Here is a 24,571-nt window from a genome sequence, read left to right on the forward strand (position 1 = left end):
TAACCACTCCGCCACAGGCGTGCATTATGAACAGGTGCTCGATCGTGTTGACAGGTGCAATAGCCAGCCCCGAATTCCTCTTCAACAGTTGGAAACAAGAACATCCTTAAAACATCAATGTAGGCCTGTGCTGTGATAGTGCCGTGCAAAACAACAACGGGTGCAAGCCCCCTCCATGAAAAACACGACCACACCATAACACTGTTCAATCGTCCAATGTTTACGCTCACACTAAGCATTACACCAAGCATTCAGCGGCGTGATGTGTGGCTTATGACCAGCCTCTCTACCATGAAATCCCGCCTAACTGTCATAGTACTTGCAGTGGATCCTGAAGCTGTTTGGAATTCCTGTGTCATGGTCTAAAAAATGGCTCTGAGCACTATGGGACTTAACATCTGTGGTTATCAGTCCCCTAGAACTGAGAACTACTTAAACCTAACTAACCTAACGACATCACACACATCCATGCCAGAGGCAGGATTCGAACCTGCGACCGTAGCAGTCGCGTGGCTCCGGACTGAGCGCCTAGAACCGCGAGACCACCGCGACCGGCTGTCATGGTCTGGACAGATGTCTGCCTATTACGTATTACTACCCTCTTCAGCTATCGGCGGTCTGTGTCAGTCCACAGTTGAGGTCGGCCTGTACGCATTTGTACTGTCCGTGACCCTTTAAATTTCCGCTTCACTATCACATCGGAAACAGTGGACCTGCGGATGTTTAAGAGTGTGTAAATCTCGCGTGCAGACGTATGACACACGTGTCATCCAGTCACCTGACCACGTTCGAAGTCCGTGAGATCTGTGGAGCGCCACATTCTTTCTTCTCACGATGTCTAATGACTACTGAGGTCGGTGATATGGAGTACCTGGCAGTAGGTCGCAGAACAATGCACCTAATATGGAAAAACGTATGTTTTTTGCGGGTGCTGGATACTTTTGATCACATAATGTGTATGGTGTAATTTACATCTGCGCTGCACGTGTTTTTTCTTCAAGAGTAGACGCAGCTACACTGTATATGACAATGACTGAAAGTCTTTGTTATAATTTCGCCTTACCTTCACACATGGTATAGATCCCTTCATTTATTCCGTTGCGCTATGAATTTAAGCTTAGTACATAATATTTTCTTAACAGTAGCCAGATCGCGTTGTTGTTCAGCAGTGTATCGAAGTTTTCTACTACAAGAGGAATAAGTGCATTAGTTATTGTTGCACTGCTAGCTTTCATGTTCTGACAGTTGTTTCTCAAGGCCTATTGATCCACAGTCTCCACACCTTCAGGCGTAGTCCAATTCAGCCTGTCCAGGTGTATGAATTCACAGGACGCACGCCTTTAAGTACCAGAAAATCCTCTTCGTAAGTCGAATAGCCGCTGGATAACGTCCAATTTTGGTGGTCAATTTCGGTGCTTGTTATATAGTCGAACACATTAATGTGACCACCAGTTAGAAGTCAGAATAACCACCTTTCCCAGCGCGGATCAATGCGCGACGTGCAGACAGAGTGTCAATGAGGTTCTGGAAGACACCGACATAAATATGGAACCATGGTGAAGCCAGTGCCGCGGCCAACTGCTCTAGATTTCTCTGTTGAGGATGCATGGTGGGTGGTCTCACAGATTCTGCATTGGGTTTAAATCCGGGGAGTTCGGTTGCCAAGGGTGTACGTAACCTCATCTCGAACCACGCACGTACACTGCGAGCCATGTGACACATTTCACTGTCCTGCTGGTAGATGCCATCGCGGAGAGGAAAAACATACTGTATGGGCTGGGAATGGTCTCTATACTTGTGCTGATCCATTGTGGCCCCCTGAATGCCGAGATCGCCCAGGGAATGCCACGAAAACATTCGCCAGACCATAATGCTCTTCCGGCCACGGCCCTTCAGACGATTGTTGCGAGGTATTTGCTTTCTGACGTTTCACGCCGATGGGCAGCAGTCATCATGGATGCACGAACCAAACGTCTGCTGTGGGGGGGCCCATATACCGCAACGTTCAATAGACGGTCACTGAGGACACACTTTTAGTAGCTTCTCGGTGCATCTGGGCGGTCAGTTACTTAGCAGTTGCACGTCGTTCACACTTGTCATTTATGGCCCGTCGTGCTCGTGGCGCAACTATGGCCTCGGTAGTTTCGGATAGAGCCGTTTTACCATTTGCGGAATGCTTGAACCACGGCGGCAAGCCAACAGTTTACGAACTTTTTCGTTTCGGAAATGCTCCCAACCGTTGGCCCGAAAGCGAATGATCATGTAGTTTTGAGCGTCACATAAATCGCTCCGTTTCCGTATTGCTAAAACAACTGCACTGTTCTCCGCATCCCCCGCCACGCTGCTGGTGCTGCGACATGCCGCCTGTGAGTGGTTATCGCACGTTGAATCGAACGTTCGCGGTGGTCACATTAATGTTACTGGGCCGTATATTTTTGCCACATACTCTTTGACTGTAAAGCATCCTGTGGTTTGAGTGCTGTAGAATGCTTCTGCTACAAGAAATATGGAAACATAGAACTGCCGTATCAACATCTTCCCGGAGTAGGAAAGGTGACAGGCGGCGGCGTGGTACCTCCTGCTTCGACAGCGCGGGCCATCGGCTGATGGACGTGCCAGCAAATGCTGTCTTTCCGCATGCGGCGGCGCGCAGACGTGCTGGCGCGCCACGTTCGTGAGTAACGACCGAGAGAGCGAGTGGGCGTACCGCGGGGGAGGGGGCGACGGCGGGGGCGAGTAGATAAGCGGATACGGCCCGCTGGGTGACACCCCGCACTTCTCGCAGATCCGCCGCGGGCTGACCGGAATTCTGATGCGCGCTGCCGCTGCCGCCGCCGCCGCCTCCTCCTCCTCCTCTCTCTGTGCCCCACTATGTCGGAAACACACCTGCAGAGCTCACTGAAGGCTCTATTCGCTTTACACGGCTACGTTCCGCTCAGCGGGCTGCCAACACTCGGACAGAGGAATTCCAACGCGCTCTTACGTTACTGTAGCAACATGTAGATGACGTTACTGATAAACCAAGGAGTGTTACTGCGCTCTCAAGTTATTGTGGCTACAAGTAGATGAAGTTACTGACATGTATAGACGTACGGTTACGTAATTAATATTTAGATTGTAACTATTTGACTTCAGTTCTGGTACACGTATACATGTACGTCTACATAATTACTCTGCCATTCATACTTCGTACAACCACTTTCAGCACTTAGGAAAACTAAATCTTTTCGTTCTTGCTCTGTTTGCTCTTACTCTGTCACGATGGTCGTTTCTCTGTGTGCAGGCGGGAGTCAAGGAATATTTTAGTATTTAGGGAAGAAATTTAGTGACTGAAATCTCGTGAAAATATCTCGCGCCAACGAAAAAGTGCTCTATTATTATATGACTGACCCTCTGTAATAATTTGTAATAATATTCAGTAATAATAATCTGTAATAATAATAAACGAGTTATCCTTCCTTACAGTTTTTCAATCTGTTTGATAGATTTTTCCCAGTTTGTAACTGTTCAGACAATAAGTGCAGACTTTGGCTCGTATCCCATACAATATTTTCTAAGTGATGATTCCAGTTTAAGTTATAATTGTAACCTCTAGGTATTTAGCTGAATTGTCAGCCTTTAAATTTGTATGATTTATCGTGTAACAGAAATTGAACGGAATCCTTTTTAGCATCGTGTATGTGACCAACACTTTTTATTGTTTAGACTCAACTGCCACTTTTAGCACCATACAGATATCTTGCTTAAGGGATTTTGCAGTTGGTTTTGATCTTCTTATGGCCTCACTATTGGTATACTACAGCATCAGCCACAATCAATCTAAGAGGGATCCTTTGATGCACATTAAATGGTTCAAATGGATCTAAGCACTATGGGCCTTAACATCTGAGGTCAACAGTTACCTAGACTTAGAACTACGTAAGCCTAACTAACCAAGGACCTCACACACATGAATGCCCGAGGCAGGATTCGAACCTGCAACCGTAGCAGTCGCGTGGTTCCGGACTGAAGCGCCTAGAACAGCTCGGCCACAGCGGTCGGCTCACTTAAATGGTTCAAATGGCTCTGAGCACTATGGGACTCAACTGCTGAGGTCATTAGTCCCCTAGAACTTAGAACTAGTTAAACCTAACTAACCTAAGGACATCACAAACATCCATGCCCGAGGCAGGATTCGAACCTGCGACCGTAGCGGTCTTGCGGTTCCAGACTGCAGCGCCTTTAACCGCACGGCCACTTCGGCCGGCTCGGCTCACTTAAATGGTTTACATAGATTAGGAACAACGGAGAACCTATAACATTTCCCTGGGAAACACCAGATATCACTTCTGTTTCACTCTATAACTTACCATCAGTTCCTATAAATTGTGACCGCTCTGACAAGAAATGATGAATCCAGTCACACAACTTAGAAAACCAAATTTCTTACAGAACATTTGTCTTCACCACTCATTAAAAGTTCCGCGTTCGGGCCATAGAAGGGCCAATCGGATCCAACCGCACTCTGTGTTATTCCCTACCGCTGGCGAAATCTGAAGCGACATGGACACCTCTCTCCCGGTCGTTGTCGGGTTTTCGACATTCTAAGTACACCCCGTACTAGACCTTTCAAAAGGAAAGATACCTGCCAGTAGCGAGAACCTAACCTGGGTCACCGGCATGGCTGCCAGCCTCGCTAACTGCTCATCTCCGCAGGTGGATGACAGCACTCATTACTACGTGCTAAGCGTATCAAGAGCCGTTTGCGTAAGACATTGAAATATTGTCTTCACGGTCTCATATCACGTTTCTAGAGCATCCAAAAAAAAAAAAAAAAAAAAAAAAAAAAAAAGAGGGGGGGGGGGCAGCTCACTGATAAGGTGCAGTATCGCGAGGTAATTCAGTTTCTTCATTTGAGAGTCAAAAAGCGTTGTTTAGGTCGCTTCCTTCGTAAGCGACAAAAGCGACCGCTTCAGACGGCAACACACAACTGCAAGTGTAGTTACGGAAGAGTCCTAGGTGAGCGACGTCCGTGGTGCTCCCTAACCTCTGCTACATCTTGATGATGATGATGATTGGTTTGTGGGGCGCTCAACTGCGCGGTCATCAGCGCCCGTACAAATTCCCAAACTTTGCTCAGTCCAAACTCGCCACTTTCAGGAATGATGATGAAGTGATGAGGACAACACAAACACCCTGACCCCGCCGGGAATCGAACCCGGGACCCCGTGCTCGGGAAGCGAAAACATGACCGCGAGTCCACGTTCTGCGGGCGCTACAACTTGAGACGATTGGATTGAAACGTGTTTGGATCTCATCGCTGCAGCACGCGCGACAGCGGGATCAACAGCTAAGAGTCTTAGCTGGAGCGGACGCACAGGCTGCTATGAAACACTTATCATCAGATTTTAAGAAAAATGTGAGGAGAAAAAATTGGATACTTCCGCTTCTTACAGTTTGATATCTTTCCTCAATGGAGGACTGAATTTAGTTTCGTTATTCGTCACAGCTACTGCATGAAACTAAGTAAATGACTGCACGAAATTTTTAAGAAGTTGCAGAGATAAAATCACCATGCGTAGACTTTGCGTGTAGTTCATTTTAGGCCATACGTTGTTGCTTATCAAATGTAGCCAACGTGTCGAAACTGCATTTAAGGTTGAGAGTGGAATGATATATCTCTTCATTCTCGAGATATTGGTTGTTATATCCGCGGACGAGTAGCTTGCGGCGCGACCGACACCTTTCCTGCACGTCGAGAATCAAGTCATCTTAAAAATCGTCGTATTTCATATATGGTTCAAGATACCGAAACGAAGCTTTTTGTAAATGGCAGCATCCAAAATGGATGTATTTTGTGTTCTGATTGACACTCGAAACGTGCTGGTCCAATGTTTGAGAAGAGCGAAAACAAACTCCCTGTAAATTACACAATAAGTATTTGTCCGAATTTTCATAGCCAAACAAAGCTTGAGAAATGGACAAATGGGATATCAGAGTGACCACGGTTACGTCCAGTATCGTAAGAAAATATTTAATTGCTTGAAAGTAATTAAGGTAATGAAGGAAAACTTAACATTCATTTGAAGAAAAACTGAAATACTTCATGAACAACTGCTGCAAGCTATGTAAATGTCTAAAACATGAAAAGATACATTGGCGTGCTATTTAACTGACAAAAAGGCTTCCTTCAAAATAATTACTAAATTTATGAATTTCGGGAAGAGGGTACGAAGCCAAATGAGGTGTCAATAAGATCATGCTTTCTGAATAAAACTTAAGCAGACTATTTAGATTTAATGAAATGCTTGGCCCCAACATTGATTTCTGATGAGTTATGTTCCCAAAAATCAAATATCGCTAATATTTCATGTTTGTTTATTGTGTTTTATTCGGAATTTAATGTGTGTGATGTTCTGGGGTAGGTGTGTAAACACTTAAAGATCAAGTACTTTGACGAATCCTTAAAAATATGCTTTGAGATGCAGTGTAAGCAATATAGATAAAACTTACTACACAGCATTGGTGACAGGACTGTAGCCGTGTTACTTAAAATACAAGAAGTAGTCAGGATCGACCCTGTTACCCAACAACTGTCTCATTCGTTAGCCTACGACGCTAACGGTACACCATGTACACAGGCTGCAGAGCGTCACTCATTCTTGCTCATTTACGGCAGTCAGTCACTACGCCACACTTCTAGGTTGGTCATGGAAGAAACACTCCTCTTTAATATGTTAATGAGATAGTCGAACAACTCCCTGTTCATTGACGTATATTAGAAGTATTTACCTCGTGATATTCGTAGCTGATGATAGAAATTACGAAATTCTCCGTGAAGATCAATCCCGTCAAAAATTTCATGCACGGTGCTCCTTTACAGTCTGTTTTTCCTAATTAAAGCTAATTTTGTTGCTTTACTCTTGAGCTACGATATTCACGGTTTAGGGGCGCCGTTTGAAAGAAACAGCTGGTTGGATCTAGTAGCCATCTTGCAGCGAGAGGCCATCGCACGCACACAGGACACCCGAGCGTATCGCTCGATGTGGCTAGTGGCTAGTGTCGCGTACCAAGGCGTCGCTCGCTGTCGGTCGCTTCTGACGCTTAGGTAGTTAGGAGAGTTGTGTGGTAACAATGCATCGTCATGTGACGCGTCGGTTAGGGGGCGCGGTTGCTTCCACTCTTGCCCAGTAATTTTGAATGACGAGGAATGAAGTGGCAGACTGTCACCCTGTGAAGAACCGGGAATCACGAGGGAATTGGGGGTCCTGGAGATGGATGACAAGAGTGTCACAATCGAAGCGATAGGGCAAAAATTGAAAATCATAAATTGTTTTGTTGTGTCTTCTCATCGGCGTCTAACAAGGTGTAACGCGATCCATCAGTTCGAGGAATCTGTTCGCTGCCTTCCAGCGTCGTATGCAGATACTACTGCATACACACTTATCTCTGCGGCCTTTGACGTGCCCTCAGCTAAAATTTATGTATGAGACAATGACTTCTGTACGGTATAGCTGTTTACCGTTACTTGAGGTGTGATGTTTTGCTTCCAAATACCCATCATCAAGGAGGAAATTAGAGTTTAACGTCCCGCCGACAACGAGGTCATTAGAGACGGAGCACAAGCTCGGATTAGAGAAGGACTGGGAAGGAAATCAGCCGTGCCGTTTCTAAGGAACCATCCCGGCATTTGCCTGAAACGATTTAGGGAAATCACGGAAAACCTAAATCAGGATGGCCGGAGACGGGTTTGAACCGTCGTCCTTCCGAATGCGAGTCTAGTGTGCTAACCATCGCGCCACCGCGTTCGGTGCACCATCAGGGTCGACCACTGATATGCAAAAGTAGTTAGTTGTTCACAGCTTTAGATTTACCACAGTCGATTTACTAGTGGCTCTCTTGATATGGTACGCGTGAGAAAGCTCTTTGTGCGCACTACCTTCGAGGCGGTACCTCCCATTCGTCAGGCACCCACAATTCATCTGCTAACAAATGCATCACACTGAGGTGACAAAAGTCAAGGGATAGCGAGAGCAGATATACATATAGTGATAGTATCGCGTACACTACGTATAAAAGGTCAGTGCACTTGGGGAGCTGTCATTTGCGCTCAGGTGATTCACGTGGAAAAGTTTCCCACGTCATTATGGCCTCATGACGGGAAAGCTAAATGTTAATTGCAGCTACACGCATGGGACATACCATTTCGGAAATCGTTAGGGAATTCAATATTTTGAGACTCACAGTGACAAGAGTCTGGCGAGAATACAAGATTTCAAGCATTACACCTCACCATGAACAGACAACAGCGGCGTTTGCCTAGAGTTGTCAGTACTAACAGACAAGCAACACAGCGTTAAATAACCGCAAGAATCAACGTGGGGGGTACGACGAACGTATCTGCTTGGACAGTCCTGCGAAGTCCGGCATTAATGGGCTATGGCAGTAAATCAAATGGCTCTGAGCACTATGGGACTTAACTTCTGGCGTCATCAGTCCCCTAGACCTTAGAACTACTTAAACCTAACTAACCCAAGGACATCACGTACATCCATGCCCGAGGCAGGATTCGAACCTGCGGCCGTAGCGGTAGCGCGGTTCCAGTCTGTAGCGCCTAGAACCGCTCGGCCACTACGGCCGGCTGCTATGGCAGCAGATGAATGACGTGAGTGCCTTTGCTAACAGCAGAATCCAAGAATACCTTTCAAAATAATCTACCATATTCTACCACGTACCATTTGTGAGTTTTTAAAGGTTTTTAATTTTTCGTATTCAGTATTTTGCTTTTTGCTGTTCTGTTTTGATCTTTAATTGTTTGTTTTTGATTTGCAGAGGAGAGCTAGAACCATCTACAGATCCTGAGTAAATGGTTGGTGTGATAATACAGTGGTGTGAAAGAGATCCTCAGTGACTGTTTCCTGTGAAAGATAGTGCAAACTTTTTAAGTTTAAAACTTACACTAAGAAAAATGGCAACTAGCAAATGTCGTTGCCATCCAAACCACCCCGACAACTTTTGTTATGTGTGTGGAAAATTCATTCCAAAAGCCCACAGAAAACCAATCACTGATCTGGTTAAGAAAGCATTTAAACTGAATTTTGATAGTCCTGTTGCTGATCAAGATAAAAATTTAGCACCTCATATTGCCTGCATAGCCTGTACTACAACCTCAACCGAGTGGTTGAAAGGAAAACGCCGAGCCATGCCATTCGCTGTTCCGATGGTGTGGTGTGACCCTAAAGACCATTATTCAGACTCTTACTTCTGTCTTACAAACATTTTGAAACATTAACGCAAAACTAGACATAAAATAAAATATCCAATTGTATCTTCAGTGTATTTGCCTGTGCCCCATGATGAGGGGTTGCCTGTTCCTGTCAGTAAGATGAGAGCCACGTAACCAGACACCTCGTCAAGTGAATCAGAAAGTTTTCGACATATACGAGAGTACTGCCCTCAATATCATGACACTTCGCCTCAGCTCCTGAACGATTTGGTTCGCGATCTAAATCTTTCGAAACAGCAAGCTGAACTCTTGGGGCCGAGAGTGCAACAACGGAACCTTCTACCTCCAGCGACTAAAATTTCCTGCTTCAGATCAAGAGCTGCTTACTTAGCTCAACATTTCGATATGCAGAATTCAATGTGTGTGTATATAGAGATGTCAATGGTCTGATGATGCAGCTAGATGTACAACACAATCCACAGTAGTGGCGACTATTTATTGACGCCAGTAAAACCAGCTTGAAAGCAGTACTACTGCGTAATGGCAATGCATTTCCATCGGTACCTTTGGCTTACGCAGTACACTTGAAAGAAACTTGTAAAACCATGGATTTGCTGCTAGAGGCAATTAAATACAAGGATCATGAAAGGCCGCTTTGCTACGACTTAGAAGTTGTTGCACTCCTTACAGGTTTACAGGCTCGATTCACGAAATAAAGCTGCTTTTTGTGCCTTTGGGACTGACGTGACACCAAGAACCACTAGACAGTCAAGGAATGGCTTATAAGCAAGTCATATGTTCCTGGAAACGTAAATGTGAACAATACCCAATTGGTTGAGCCCGATAAAATCATTTTGCCTCCCCTTCATATCAAGCTTGGCCTTATCAAGAACTTTGAAAAAGTTCTGAATAAGGAAGGTGAGGCCTTCAATCACTTAAAAGAAAAGTTTTCGAAATTAAGTGAGGCAAAGCTGAAAGAGGGTATAATTGTTAGAGCTCAAATAATAAAATTGCTGAAAGATCCAACCATTGACACCAAACCCACAGATATATAATTAGCTGCATGGTCTTCTTTTAAAGCAATTGTGAAGGGCTTTTTGGGTAACAGAAAAAACAGAAAAGACAAGAACTATGTTACCATTGTGAATGATCTGTTGGACAACTATAAGAACATGGGGTGTAGAATGTTCACTTTTTACATTCCCTCCTTGATTTCTTCCCGGAAAATTTGGGAGCTGTGAGTGATGAGCATGGTGAACGTTTTCACCAACGCATTGTTACGATGTAACACCGTTACCACGGCCACTGGAACCCTTCGATGATGGGTGGCTGCTGCTAGGGTCTTGTTAGGGAGAGTAATGAAACGACAAACAAAAGAAGAGCTCCGTCGTAGCATTTCTCAAAACCCAAAGACCATTGACCGTGAAAATATGTTCCCAACTAATTTGGAACTTTTATTGGCATATACCCAAATATACATATGAAATAGTATTGATTTCAGACGTTCTGAATGTGTATTTTTGTTTGACTTAATTCTGTCAATTTTCGCTATTACAATTTTTTATTCTGCTGTACATCTAGGAAATGTTACCTCATAGAGAAAAACTGATTTTACCAGTGCATTCAGCACCCCATAATTAGGTAAATCTATCAATTTACAAACCAAATGCAGAAAAAAGTTTAAATTTGTTAACTAGTCTTACCAGTTTTATTACACTCGTTGTCTCATTGTGAAGCGATTCTCTCCAATAAACGCTCCTGTATACTAATGTGCGGCTCCCTGTAAAAAAACTTGTCTTCCTGTCATAGGACAACGGGAAATGTGGAGTATAATGAAATATTAGCCTTGTTGATTTTGTTGCGGTCTTCAGTCCGAAGACTTGTTTGTTCTAGCTCTCCACACTCGTCTATCTTATAAAATGTATGCTTTTAACTACTACAACTGACAACCATTAATCTGCTTAGTTAAGTCGAGCCATGGTTTCTCTCTACGAACCTTAACACCGAAACTTCTCTTCAGTACCAAACTGACGACGCCTTGATGCTTCAGGATGTCTCCTATGAATTGCCCCTTCATTTTCTGAAATTATGACATACATTTCTATTCTCCTCAGTTCGATTCAGTACTTCATCTACTTATGTGATCTTTAGCATTATTCTGTAGCACCAGCTTCTTGATGGTTGGTTGGTTTATTTGGAGGAAGGGACCAAACAATCCCGTCGGATTAGGGAAGGATGGGAAAGAAAGTCGGCCATGCCCTTTCAAAGGATCCATCCCGGCATTCGAATGAAGCGATTTAGGGAAATCACTGAAAACCTAAATGAGGATGGCCAGACGCGGGATTGAACCGTCGTCCTCCCGAATGCGAGCCCAGTGTGCTAACCACTGCGCCACCTCGCTCGGTCCAGCTTCTTGTCTGACGTGTTTATCGTCTACGCTTCACTTCCGTGCAAGGCTATATTACAGACAAATACTTTCAGAATAGTCTTCCAAACTTCCAAATTTACATTAGATGTAACCAAATTACTCTCTTTCAGAAACGCTTTCCTTAATATTGACAGTCTGCATTTTGTATCCTCTTTGCTACGGCCATCGTTAGTTTTTTTCCCAAATAATTACCTATATTCCGCTCTAGTGATTCATTTCCTTTCTAATCTGATTCCTCAAGCATCGCCTGCTTTAATTCGATTACATTTTACGACCTTTGTTTTACTTTTGATACTGATGTTATTTTGTAACCCTTTTCCAACAGACAGTCCATTCCGTTTAACTGTTCTTTCAAATGCTTCTCCATATCTGTCAGAATTACGATGTCGGCAGGAGACCTATTTTTTCTATTTTTCCCTCCTTTCTGAACGTTCCTAATTTCTTTTTGGTTCCAATTATTTCTTGCTCAGAGTACAACCTGAATGACGAAAAACATACGCTACTATCATTTCTCGCTCTTCTTTCTTCATACGCTACAATCATTTCTCGCTCTTCTTTCTTCAAGTGTTGTTTCCTTTTCAAGTCTTCCGACTCTTATAACTGACGTTTGATTTCTGTAAATTTGTAGATAACGGTTATCCTTAGAAACAAAAATATATAATAAAATGTTCTTATCTTTTATTAAATACGCCGGCTGCCCGATTCGCTGTCTCGACTGATAACTGTGTCCGCTTGAAAGAAGAGATGAAACCTCTAAAGATTATGACTCTTCTCATACCTCAATGTAGAGTCTATTAAGACGGTACACGTGCTTTCTGTTGACTACTGAGTACGCCCGGGCAAGTGAGATGTCATACTGTGTATCAGATCATCAGATGATACACTGTCGTATATAACGTGTCGCACTTCCGCTGTCACTGTGTACAAAGCGAACAAAGAAGCACCGTCACGATTGCGACATTCAGTTCGTGAGGCACGAGATGTGCCGTGCAGTTCCTGCTTATCTTACGAACCAGGATCGATGAACCAATTAGTACATTTGCTCTCAGCGTTTTTCCAGTTGTTTGCCAACGGTTGGGAGCAGAGATAACAGCCAATACTGCTCTCAAAACAGTTTAAACGGACGGCGACCGCTGATATTTCAAGCAACCAACGAATCGAGGACAATACCATCAAGCACGCAAGACATACCGATCAGTCACTTTCACTCTGTTTATTCAATTCCACGGCATTTAACAGTTGAAGACCACGTCTTTGTTTTTCACGATTAGGACATGGAAAAATTGAATTTTTGCGTACAGTAGCTTCGATGCTTTTCAAGAAATCTTTCAGCTTGAAAGGTTTCCCTTCGCACATGTCCATTTATGTAAGCCAACACACTGTCATTTTAAATATTCACCCAGTAGAGTAACAGATTTTCAATTAAGAATGCGGCAAAATTGGTGTGACGTTTTGTAGATAATTGTATGTCGCGTTTTCGCCGTCGCGTAACCGTGCAGCCATTCCATTTAAAATGCACCTGGATATTATAGGATAAGGATTAGTTCTCAGTGCATGCATTTCATCCGAAGCTATCATCAGTATATAATTCAGTGTACTAAGGGGGAAATCTTTTCTTTGAAAATTACCATTTGTTCAGCACATAGTAGAGGACAAAAGATCATGTTCTACACTCACACACACACACACACACACACATACGCAACTGTAACGCAAAACCTGAATTAATATTGCTAAACTATGAAGCATAAATTAAATTTTTCATAACTTTGGAAATACACCAGACTCGAAAAATTTAAGACCTGTTTTGAAATCAGCACGAAAATTACTTTAAGATGAGACCACTCCAACACCAGTTCTCAGCCGTTTTAAACTTCGTGAGAATTTCATTTATTTAATTTTGCTGAGATGGCAGTTTGCTTTGTACAGATAATAGCGATCTAAAGTATGACTGCTACCACATTAACATTCATTCAAACAAACTTAATTATCAAAGGAAAAATCCTTCTAAGTTAATACTAAAATAAACCGGAATAGCGAATGTCTTCCGACAGCTTAATTCCACTATGAAATACAAATCTGTAGTTCACTTCAGACTGAACTGAGTTGTGATAAGTCCTGTAGACCTGCAATACATTTAATTTTTGTGAATGACGTCCAAATGTAGGTTGCCAAAGGTGCATAGACATCCGATGTCTTACCGAGCGGGGTGGCGCAGTGGTTAGACACTGGACTCGCATTCGGGAGGACGACGGTTCAATCCCGCGTCCGGCCATCCTGATTTAGGTTTTCCGTGATTTCCCTAAATCGCTCCAGGCAAATGCCGGGATGGTTCCTCTGAAAGGGCACGGCCGACTTCCTTCCCCATCCTTCCCTAATCCGATGAGACCGATGACCACGCTGTCTGGTCTCCTTCCCCAAAACCAACCAACCAACCAACCAACATCCGATGTCAGTTGTAACTGTGAGCGTCTTACGTAAACTGCTTCTGAGATAAATATTATGCTATGAAGATTTATCTGTACAGATAAGGCATTTAGTTATAAAAAGTCTGACAGCAGGAGTGAACTTTGGGAACAGGAGTCTAGAATCGACTAAAGCCATTGAAATTCGTAGCAATACATCAATGAAATCCACAAGCTGGATTTCTACCGTGCTACTGAATGGGGACTCAGAGCTTATTTTTGTCGGCCGCAAGCATATCTAATTTCACGAACTGGTAATTAGAAGGAGATCATTTCAAAACGTGGTCCAGTCTTGCACATACAAATTTTACGTGATTCCCATAAGTGGATTGGTGCATACGCCATCAGGTTTTATCAATTTCTCCTAGAATTTTCTTAAATTTCACATAAAGCAGAAAAAAACGTTGTCCTTAAGAAACAAGGAGACCAATCACTGCTGTGCCTCTGATAAATGAAGTTGTGAAGTCAAATAGGCCGGGTATAAACGATACCTGTTTGCAGCGTACCACGTTATTGTAGAGGAAATCGAAATGAACCGTTTGATGCAGGACACGCGTGGTCCATCAAGTCAGAGACGTACCTCAAACTGGTCTACAGAAACCACGCTTGAATTTCTTATATTCTCTCGCTCTCTACGAGCACATTGTTGGTCCTAGAAAAAAATTAATAGCACCTTATTGTAGGAAATTTAATTTACTTTTATTTTGTACTTGGATAAGTTTTCGCTGGACGCCACGGGTTTCGAGTTATCCAAGAAAACATACAAAAGTGACACACAAATTCACTCCCAACCCCACACTCATCCTCTTCCCACCATCACGGGTCAGGATTTTCAGTATGGCATTTCGTCCTGCCACGGTACGAAAATTTGCAACTGCGTGAATTATTTCACATATTCTAATTTAAAGCTTTCTTTGTCTGGGCTTATTACGCCACTGCCTTAGTTGAGCTTTTGAATATATAAAAATAATAGGAAATTTCAGAAATATCTTAAGGAAACTTTACTTTGGCTCAAAACTCTCATTACCTTTCAGAATATTTAAGTTAGAAAGAAAGTACTGCGTGATCAAAAAGTCAATATAAATTTGAAAACTTAATAGACCACGGAATAATGTAGATGGAGAGGTAAAAATTGACACACATGCTTGGAATGACATGGGGTTTTACTAGCACAAAAAAAACAAAGTTCACAAAATGTCCCACAGATGGCGCTGGGCAGCAAAACGTCAGTGACTGCGCATGACAATCGTGTGTAAAAGGAGCTGTAATGAGAGAGAGATTCAGATGCGCCAGCAGTCACAGTATGTTGACGTTACCTGAAAATGCGCTTTTAGTGAAGCTGTATTACCAGAATGGGGAATGTGCTAGTTCAGTGTTACGATCCTATCGCCGTAGCAAGGGGATTCGAACGGCTAAAGGTCCGTTGACAAATGCAGCTGTGGCGAGAATGATTTCGAAGTTCGACGCCACGGGTTGCTTAGACGATAGACCCCGTAGTGGCCGACCAAGCACAAGGCGTAATGCTGCTAAGACAATTCAGGAAGAAATGGAGACTGTAGCGGGTTCGTCTATGCACGGGGAAGTCAGCGCTCGCGCAGTCGCACGTCGCACCGGCATTCCATACACTACTGTTTGGTTGGCACTGAGGCGTACCCTCCGATTCCATCCGTACAAAATCCATCGGCATCATGAACTGTTACCTGGCGATTTAGTGAAGCGGAGGGCATTTGCGGTGTGGGCGCTTCAAAAGCTGTCGGAAGACGACGATTGGTTGAGTAACGTGTTGTGGGCCGACGAAGCTCATTTCACGCTCCGAGGGTCTGTCAACGCCCACAACTGCAGAATTTCGGGGACCGAAATCCTAGAACTGTCTTGGAAACTCCATTGGACGACGAGAAAGTCACGGTATGGGTTGGATTTACCACATCTACCGTTATCGGGCCTTTTTTCTTCGAGGAAATGCGTGATTCTGGTTTTGTAATTGCTACCATGACGGGTGAGAGGTACGGAGGTACGCCGATATGTTACAGAATCGCATCATCCCCAGCCTGGCTGATAAACACCTGCTGGAAGGTACGACGTTTATGCGGGATGGCGCTCCACTCCAAATTGCTAGACGCGTGCGTCGTTTGGTTATGATCGTGTGCCCAGCCGCCACTTTCGTCATGCTTGGCCTCCCAGGTCCCCAGACCTCAGTCCGTGCGATTATTGGCTTTGGGGTTACCTGAAGTCGCAAGTGTATCGTGATCGACCGACATCTCTAGGAATGCTAAAAGACAACATCCGACGCCAGTGCCTCACCATAACTCCGGACATGCTTTACAGTGATGTTCACGACTACAGCTATTGTTGAGGAATGATAGTGGACATATTGAGCATTTCCTGTAAAAAACATCATCTTTGCTTTGTCTTACTTTCTTGTGCTAATTATTGCTATTCTGATCGGATGAAGTGCCATTTGTCGGACATTTTTTGAACTTTTGTATTATTTTTTTTGTTCTAATAAAACCCCATGTCAATCCAAGCATGTGTGTCAATTTGTACCTCTCTATCTACATTATTCCGTGATTTATTCAGTTTTTAAATTTATACTGACTTTTTGATCACCCGGTACATATCTCTGTCTTTTTCATCAAATCTCCTAAATTGACAAGGAAATTATTCTGCGTTCCATTTGGAAAAGCGTTGATTGCGGAATGTTGATACCACTTCTACTGTGCTATTATCAAGGAGCCAATGCATAATTCTTATAGAAATGAACTAGTGAATTTCTTACATTCTCTCGCTCTCTACGAGAGGTACTTTATGACAAACAATCGAATTACAAACAAGGTGTAACTAAGATTTTTTTTTGAGAAAGTGTTCAGAAATATTCACTACAAAAAAGTAGTTAGTAAACCAGTTCATGATGTTTTCCCCTACTGGATTCAGCTCTAGAATCTACAGTTTTAATTCTTTTTCCAGTTTCAATCCTAGAAACTTATTCGCTTTGCTGAACACTGACGGACGTTTGAATACAGCAAAAATACTGCGTGTTCAGGGGCAATAAATTCATGGATTACTGTTTTTGCTAGTGACAACTACGAGCATCTATACGAAAAATAAATCTGTAAGAAGTCCTGTCTGTTTGCCTTTGAACAGTCTAACCTACTAGGTAAACTTTCATTGGGTTTTCGCAGGTAACTTGAGCTTAGCTTGGGGCACCGTAAAGGCTTCAGTTCATCAAAATGGGATCACGGAAAAAAGATATCGTGATTTTAAGTTTTATTAAAACTTAGTCTGGTTGTCTGTCTGACTCGCTAATCTCCGAAACTACTAGACAAATATTTATGTGGTTTCCACTCGTAACTTTAACCTAGCTAGGGGCACCGTAAAGGCTATATCTCATCATAATGGACCGTGGTAAAAATACATTCATACGCATTACAAAAGTGTATGTATGTACGTACGTTCCACATCTTCTCCGAAACCGCTAGACTGAATTCAATCAAACTTGTACACACATACTTACTATCCGCAAAGAAATGCTGTGGCGATACGAACAAAATACCTGCCAAAGGGGTGGGGATGGGGGTGAAAAAGGTGCGTAGTCCACGACGCTCGAATACGTTGTACATAATTTTTCATACAATATTTGAGAACTAGAGTACTTAGTGACTTACAATAAACTTTATATTCTATAATATCAAACCTTTACGAAACTTATCGTCGTTGACAACCCCTCAAAGTGACGAAAGGAGGAAGGTCTGTTTTTTACTATATTTTCTCTGATTATGCTGTAAAACTGTCACAGCAGGCATGACGTCATGATGTTTATATTTATTGCGTCTTTGGTACTAACTCTATGGGCAACGCATTTAGCAGACAGTATTCACAAATGCTGCTAATTATATCTAAGAGTTATATGGAGAAACAGTGCAGGAGATATATTGGAAGGAGGAGATGGACAGAGAGAGGTGGAGCAGAAGATATGCAGGGAGACAGGGGAGTAGCAGATGGACAGAGAGGATATGAATAGAGAGAAGAGGGAGAAGGACGAAGAGGGGCATAAAAGATGAGCAGAAAGGGGGAGAGAGCGCAGAACGAGATGGGATAATAGAACCAAGTACATACATACGAAAGCAACGCCCAGTACTCAGATAATTGTGAATACTAGCGGTCCTTTCGGGTCCCAAAATGAATTCCGAGAGTGATGAAACGGAAGAGGGTGTATCTAATTCTTCAAATATTTTGTTTGTGCCATCTCCAAAGAAAATAATATCAAATAATGCACAAAACTAATAAAAATTCGTTTTTTCGATGTTTGTTTATGTGGTTCTCCCCTCAGTGCTGAAATAATTTTGTAAATTAACATGCTCAGTAAGTCCACCGTCAAATTCAAATGAACAGTCAGTGGATACTGAATTCAGCTTAACATGATACCTATTATTGAGTCTCAGAAATTACTTCTAGTACAAAAAAAAACAACGAAAAGACCAAGTGAGGTGATAAGATCCCTAACTCACAATAGAGGGGAGTGGTATTCAAATCCCAACCATACGGTCAGATTTTGATTTTTCGTAGGTGTCTTAAGTCGATTACGGCGACTGCCACGATGCTTCTACTGAAAAGGATGTGCGTCATTCCCTTGCAGAAATTTGTCTTAAGGATCTTCTGCTCCAGTTACCATGCCCTTGACAGGCCGTTAAATTCTGTCCTTCTTCCTTAAGAATCGAACGAAGATTCGAACTAGGGTTGAACATAAACACTATGCTGTAATTTTACAAGTGCAACCACCAAAATTTACAACCACGGTTTCACTAGTAATTCTAAATTTTCATATGTGAAAATATACGCACGAATGATTTGCGGGGGAGGGATTTTACGCAAGTGTAATCAGTTTTTCTGGGCAGCCTCTCGATATTTAAAACAGGTACCGCGGAATGAAAGAGAGGTGTCTTCCAACTACAAGTAACACACTGGTGACGGTAAGCTTGTGGCTCTACTTGTGACTAACAGCATTCCCACGGGAAGACTGCTTTTTAGCTGGATGATTAAAATCATACGTGACAGCCCGAAGTCCAGTATGGCCCTTCTGACTTGGATACAGCCCGCCCTGGTTTCCTCTCCAGTTTAGTAGATCCATCCTACAATTTGGCAGGTATGTTCCAGTTTCTGTATTCCTCTGAACTCTACCGTTCCTGCTAGCGCAATTTGAATTGTTCTTTCGTGCCGTAACACTTGTCATATCAACCTGTCCCTTCTAGTTATTGTTTTCCACGTATTTCTGCTGAGAACCTCCGTATTTCGTATCAGATTGTTTAATTTCAGCATTTTTCTGTAACACCACATCTCAAATGCTTCGATTCTCCTTTTTTTATGTTTCACTTCTCTAGAGTTCTATACTCCACACGCAAATTCTCAAAAATTTCATTCCATCAGATCTTTGATCTAGCAGACTAATTCTCACTATCAGTGCTTCCTTCGTCTGTGCTATTCTATTCCTTAAGCCATCCTTGCTTCGTTCGCTATGCTTTACGTATGCACAAACGTTCAGTGATAAAGCTGGAGAGAGTACAGCGTCAGACGGAGAGAGGGAGAGACTGTAAGCTGAGTAAGTGAAGGCTAGGATAGAGCTCCTTCCAAGGGCTCCTTTTAATTGCTTTCGAGTGTTCTTCCTGCAAAGCATTGACCTTTAGAAGTACATAAATAAACAAGTCACAGAATGCCACACGGGTACCAGGTACTGTTTGCTAACTGTCATTTTCGTCCATGTTCGACTGGTAAGTCTCTTCAACAATTTATCAGCTTCCGAAGCGTGTACCTTCTTTGTAACTCATTAAAATTTCCAGAAGTATCTCAGTAAACCAAGTCGTTTCGCCTACATACGGGTGAAATTAAGCGTCCTTCTTCCTGAATATCGCTTTGTACCATTATGTACCATTATTCTTTATGTACCATTATTATCAATGCGATTGAGTCTACTTGGGTGCACTATGCTCAAAAGCTACACTTTGCTCGTAGTATTTTGCTTTGTACTGCCTTTAAAAGTGTCTTATATAAGCTGTCACTCATTACACAAGTAGGAATGTGTTATCTGCTATTCTGGTTTACTGTACACATCTGTGTCGTGAGGAAACCATGTGGTGACACACATCTCATTCTGGTAACCGAAAACATCAGAGGACCCTCAAGAATGTTCCACTATAGGGCTCGAAGCGTCACTTGTGTAAGAAGTACCTGAAGAGGAAAATGACGGGGCCTGATTTTACATTCGGTTTGCTTCATATTTGGACACACAGATTCCTATTTTAACTACTGTCTTCTCCTACATGGCAACAGAATGAAACAGGAATTTCGTTGCCTCAGATTCTTTTAATGTAGAAGCCATGTGTCATTCTGAGACTCCTCTCGAAGCCATTCTTATCTGTGAACCACTGCGCTACACAATGTTGTGTTCTTGCAGGTGTTCATTCTCTCTGAACAGTGGACGTCATTCACATTTCGTGTTGAGCGGAGACGCTTCCGACTGGCAAGTGATGGCTGGCGGCAGCGACGAGAACACGCCGGCCCGCGCACCGGCCCCGTAAATCCTGTTTACCACACGGCCGCGCCACGTTTGTCGTCCCGTCCCTCCACCTTACACCTTGTTCCTCCATCTTCGCTCTTCTCCGTCTCTTCCTCCTCCCCCCTCCTCTCCATTGCCTCCTATTCCTTAATATTCTCGGCATTGCAGTGTCCCTTCCGAACTTACATAAGTGAAAACACTAGTTAAGACTGGCTTAACGTTGGTGTGGCGGAGCTGCGAGTGACTGGTGAGCACGGGGAATGGGATCCTCAGACAGTGCAAGTGCGTTGCTCGCAGCAGCTGAAGGACAAACTTCTTCGCGCCGTTGTATTTCAATGAAAAACGACTTTTTATAGATGATTCACCATTTCACAGGAATATATCTGTAAGGAGGTTGAAAAGTATCCATTTTGACGTACTCGCGGCTATTTTTATTTTTCCGAGAGGTTTGCTTCAACTTTCATCGCAAGAACATGACTCAGCATCACGACGCAGAGTTTTTCAGTGTGACTGTACGAGTGAAAGTCTCAGGGACATGTTTTTGCTCCATGGGTAGTAAGATCAATGGTCAGCTTAAGAACGCGCCAACGCTCGGATGGCTGACGCTCTTCGATTGCAGACGGATTGAAACCAGGCATGCGTGAGATGAGGCTGTCGATCTATTTACTATTTTCATTCATTCTTCCGGGACATGCTCTGTACTTAAAAGCCTCATTAAAGATGGACTACGTTTATTGAAAACGAGAGGTGGGTGGATGGGGAAGGGAAGGGGCAAGGTATTACACAGTAATTCGTTTTTTGTGACCGTATACCTACTACATCTGTAATAATTTACTGGAAGCAGTTAATTCCATAAATTATCTGGGAGTAGGCATTAGGAGTGATTTAAAATGGAATGACCATACAAAATTAATCGTCGGTAAAGCACATGCCAGACTGAGATTCATTGGAAGAATCCTAAGGAAATGCAATCCGAAAACAAAGGAAGTAGGTTATAGTACAATTGTTCGCCCACTGCTTGAATACTGCTCACCGGTGTGGGATCCGTGCCAGATGGGGATGATAGAAGAGATAGAGAAGATCCAACGGAGAGCAGCGCTCCTCGTTAAAGGATCATTTAGTAATCGCAAAAGCGTTATGGAGATGATAGATAAACTCCAGTGGAAGACTCTGCAAGAGAAACGCTCAGTAGCTCGGTACGGGCTTTTGCTGAAGTTTCGAGAAAATACCTTCACCGAGGAGTCAAGCAGTATAGTTCTTTATAACTCGCAAGTCAACTCACATCATAAACTTCTGTCATTACAGGAATCAAAAATTTTAGATTATTCATCGATATCTAATTGCGAAGCTTGAAAGATGTCTGTGATTCGCTATAATTATAATCCTAGCGGGGAATGCTGAATAAAACCAGTATATTCGGACATGTTCAAAAAATGGCTCTGAGCACTATGGGACTTAACTTCTAAGGTCATCAGTCCCCTAGAACTTAGAACTACTTAAACCTAGTTAACCTAAGGACATCACACACATCCATGCCCGAAGCAGGATTCGAACCTGCGACCGTAGCGGTCGCGAAGTTCCAGACTGTAGCGCCTAGAACCGCTCGGCCACCCCGGCCGGCTCGGACATGTTGCTGTGCAGAAATGCTTCTTCCTACGTACATCTCGCGAATAGACCATGAGCTTAAAATCAGAGAGATTAGAGCCCACACAGAGGCATAACGACAATTTTCTTTCCACGAACAGTAAGAGACTGGAATAGAAGGGAGAACGATAGAGGTACTCAAAGTACCCCCTGCCATACACAGTCAGATGGCTTGCGGAGTATGGATGTAGATGTAGATGTAGATTGTGGATAGATACTCCAAAGCATTTATGAGATGAGATGAGTAACATCATTCAGAGATGGATAAATTGTTCATAATCATAAAGCCAATGCATGCCAACAGATCGGTGAGACAAGGATGTTGTATATGCCGTATTTCCCCAACATTCTGCAATATATACTTCGATGAACTGATAAGTAAATGAAAACTGGTGAATAAATGTGTAGTATTTTTAGATCGTGACACTAAACAAAATGCAATTATCTATGCAGTTCGACGAACCGTCATGAAAAGAAATGAAGATGACCTTCAGATAGGTGTCTATAAATTGCAGCAAATAGCCTCAGAATACAAGCTAAAATTTTCTGTAGATGACACGTACTAAGAGTGAGGTCCAAAGTAGTCTTGAATAATAAAATCTTGGGGAAAATTAAGCATTTTGAATACCTAGAAAGAAACGTCACACATGAATGCAACCATAACATGGACCAAAAATTAAATACATTTACTTTCATTTGTGGAAATACGTAAAAAATTGCAGAATAAGGCCAGAAATGAAACCCAGCTGAAGTTTTAAAAACCCATACTAGTACAACCCTTACTTACGGAGGTTAAGCGTGGCTGACAACAAGACACCAAGAAAATAAAACAAGAGTTCAAGAAAAGAGGTTTCGCAATAGACTGAAAGGATGTACAAGAGAAGATTATAAAAGACTTGGATACCAGGAAAGATTTAGGACAATATAGCAAAACGAAAAAAAGACAAGAAAATAGGAGAAAACCGAAGGAAGTAATACAGGTGAACTCCCGGTGAAATCTCTCTGTTATAAATGCACTGGAAGAAGAAATGCAGGAAAGCCACACAAGAGATGGAGTACCATAGCAGGCAAATTGGCTAATGCTTTAAGTGAAGATGAAGAACGAAGAAGAAGAACGAGAGTTTAACGTATACCTCGTATGCCTATTCTTTTATGACGTACCATGTGTTATTGCAAATCGTATGTCCTGTAGGTGATTCAATAACTGTACCTGAGTTTCCTTTGATCCTCCCTACCTCCCAGTGGCACCTCTGGCTGCAGTAATCAGAGTTAGCGCACATTAAAAGAGTAGACTGCTTGTGTTATAGTCGTTTACGGAACAGATTCACACGGTTAGCATTTCTGCACAGGAAGATGTCCGAATAGACTGGTTTCATTCAGTACTCCCCGCTAGGATTATAATTATAGCGAAGGACAGGCATCTTTCAAACTTCGCAATTAGATATCTGTGAATCATCTAAAATCTTTGATTCCTGTAATTACATAAGTTTATGATGTGGGTTGACTTCAGAGTTATAAAAAAAGTATAAAAGTACACTACTGGCTATTAAAATTGCTACACCAAGAAGAAATGCAGATGATAAACGGGTATTCATTGGACAAATATATTTCACGCAATTTGGGTGCATAGATCCTGAGAAATCAGTACCCAGAACAACCACCTCTCGCCGTAATAACGGCCTTGATACGCCTGGGCATTGAGTCAAACAGAGATTGGATGGCGCGTACAGGTACAGCTGCCCATGCAGCCTCAACACGATACCACAGTTCATCAATAGTAGCGACTGGCGTATTGTGGCGAGCCAGTTGCTCGGCCACCATTGACCAGACTTTTTCAATTGGTGTGAGATCTGGAGAATGTGCTGGCCAGGGCAGCAGTCGAACATTTTCTGTATCCAGAAAGGCCCGTACAGAACCTGCAACTTGCAGTCGTGCTTAATCCTGCTAAAATGTAGGGTTTCGCAGGGATCGAATGAAGGGTAGAGCCACGGGCCGTAACATTTCTGAAATGTAACGTCCACTGTTCAAAGAGCCGTCAATGCGAACAAGAGGTGACCGAGACGTGTAACCAATGGCACCCCACACCATCACGCCGGGTGACACTCCGTATGGCGATGACGAATACATGCTTCCAATGTGCGTTCACCGCGATGTCGCCAAGCACGGATGCGACCATCATGATGCTGTAAACAGAACCTGGATTCATTCGAAAAAATGACGTTTTGCCATTAGTGCGCCCAGGTTCGTCGTTGAGTACACCATCGCAAGCGCTCCTGTCTGTG

This window comes from Schistocerca americana, chromosome 4 (genome assembly GCF_021461395.2).
Source record: "Schistocerca americana isolate TAMUIC-IGC-003095 chromosome 4, iqSchAmer2.1, whole genome shotgun sequence".
In the NCBI taxonomy this organism is placed as follows: Eukaryota; Metazoa; Arthropoda; class Insecta; order Orthoptera; family Acrididae; genus Schistocerca; species Schistocerca americana.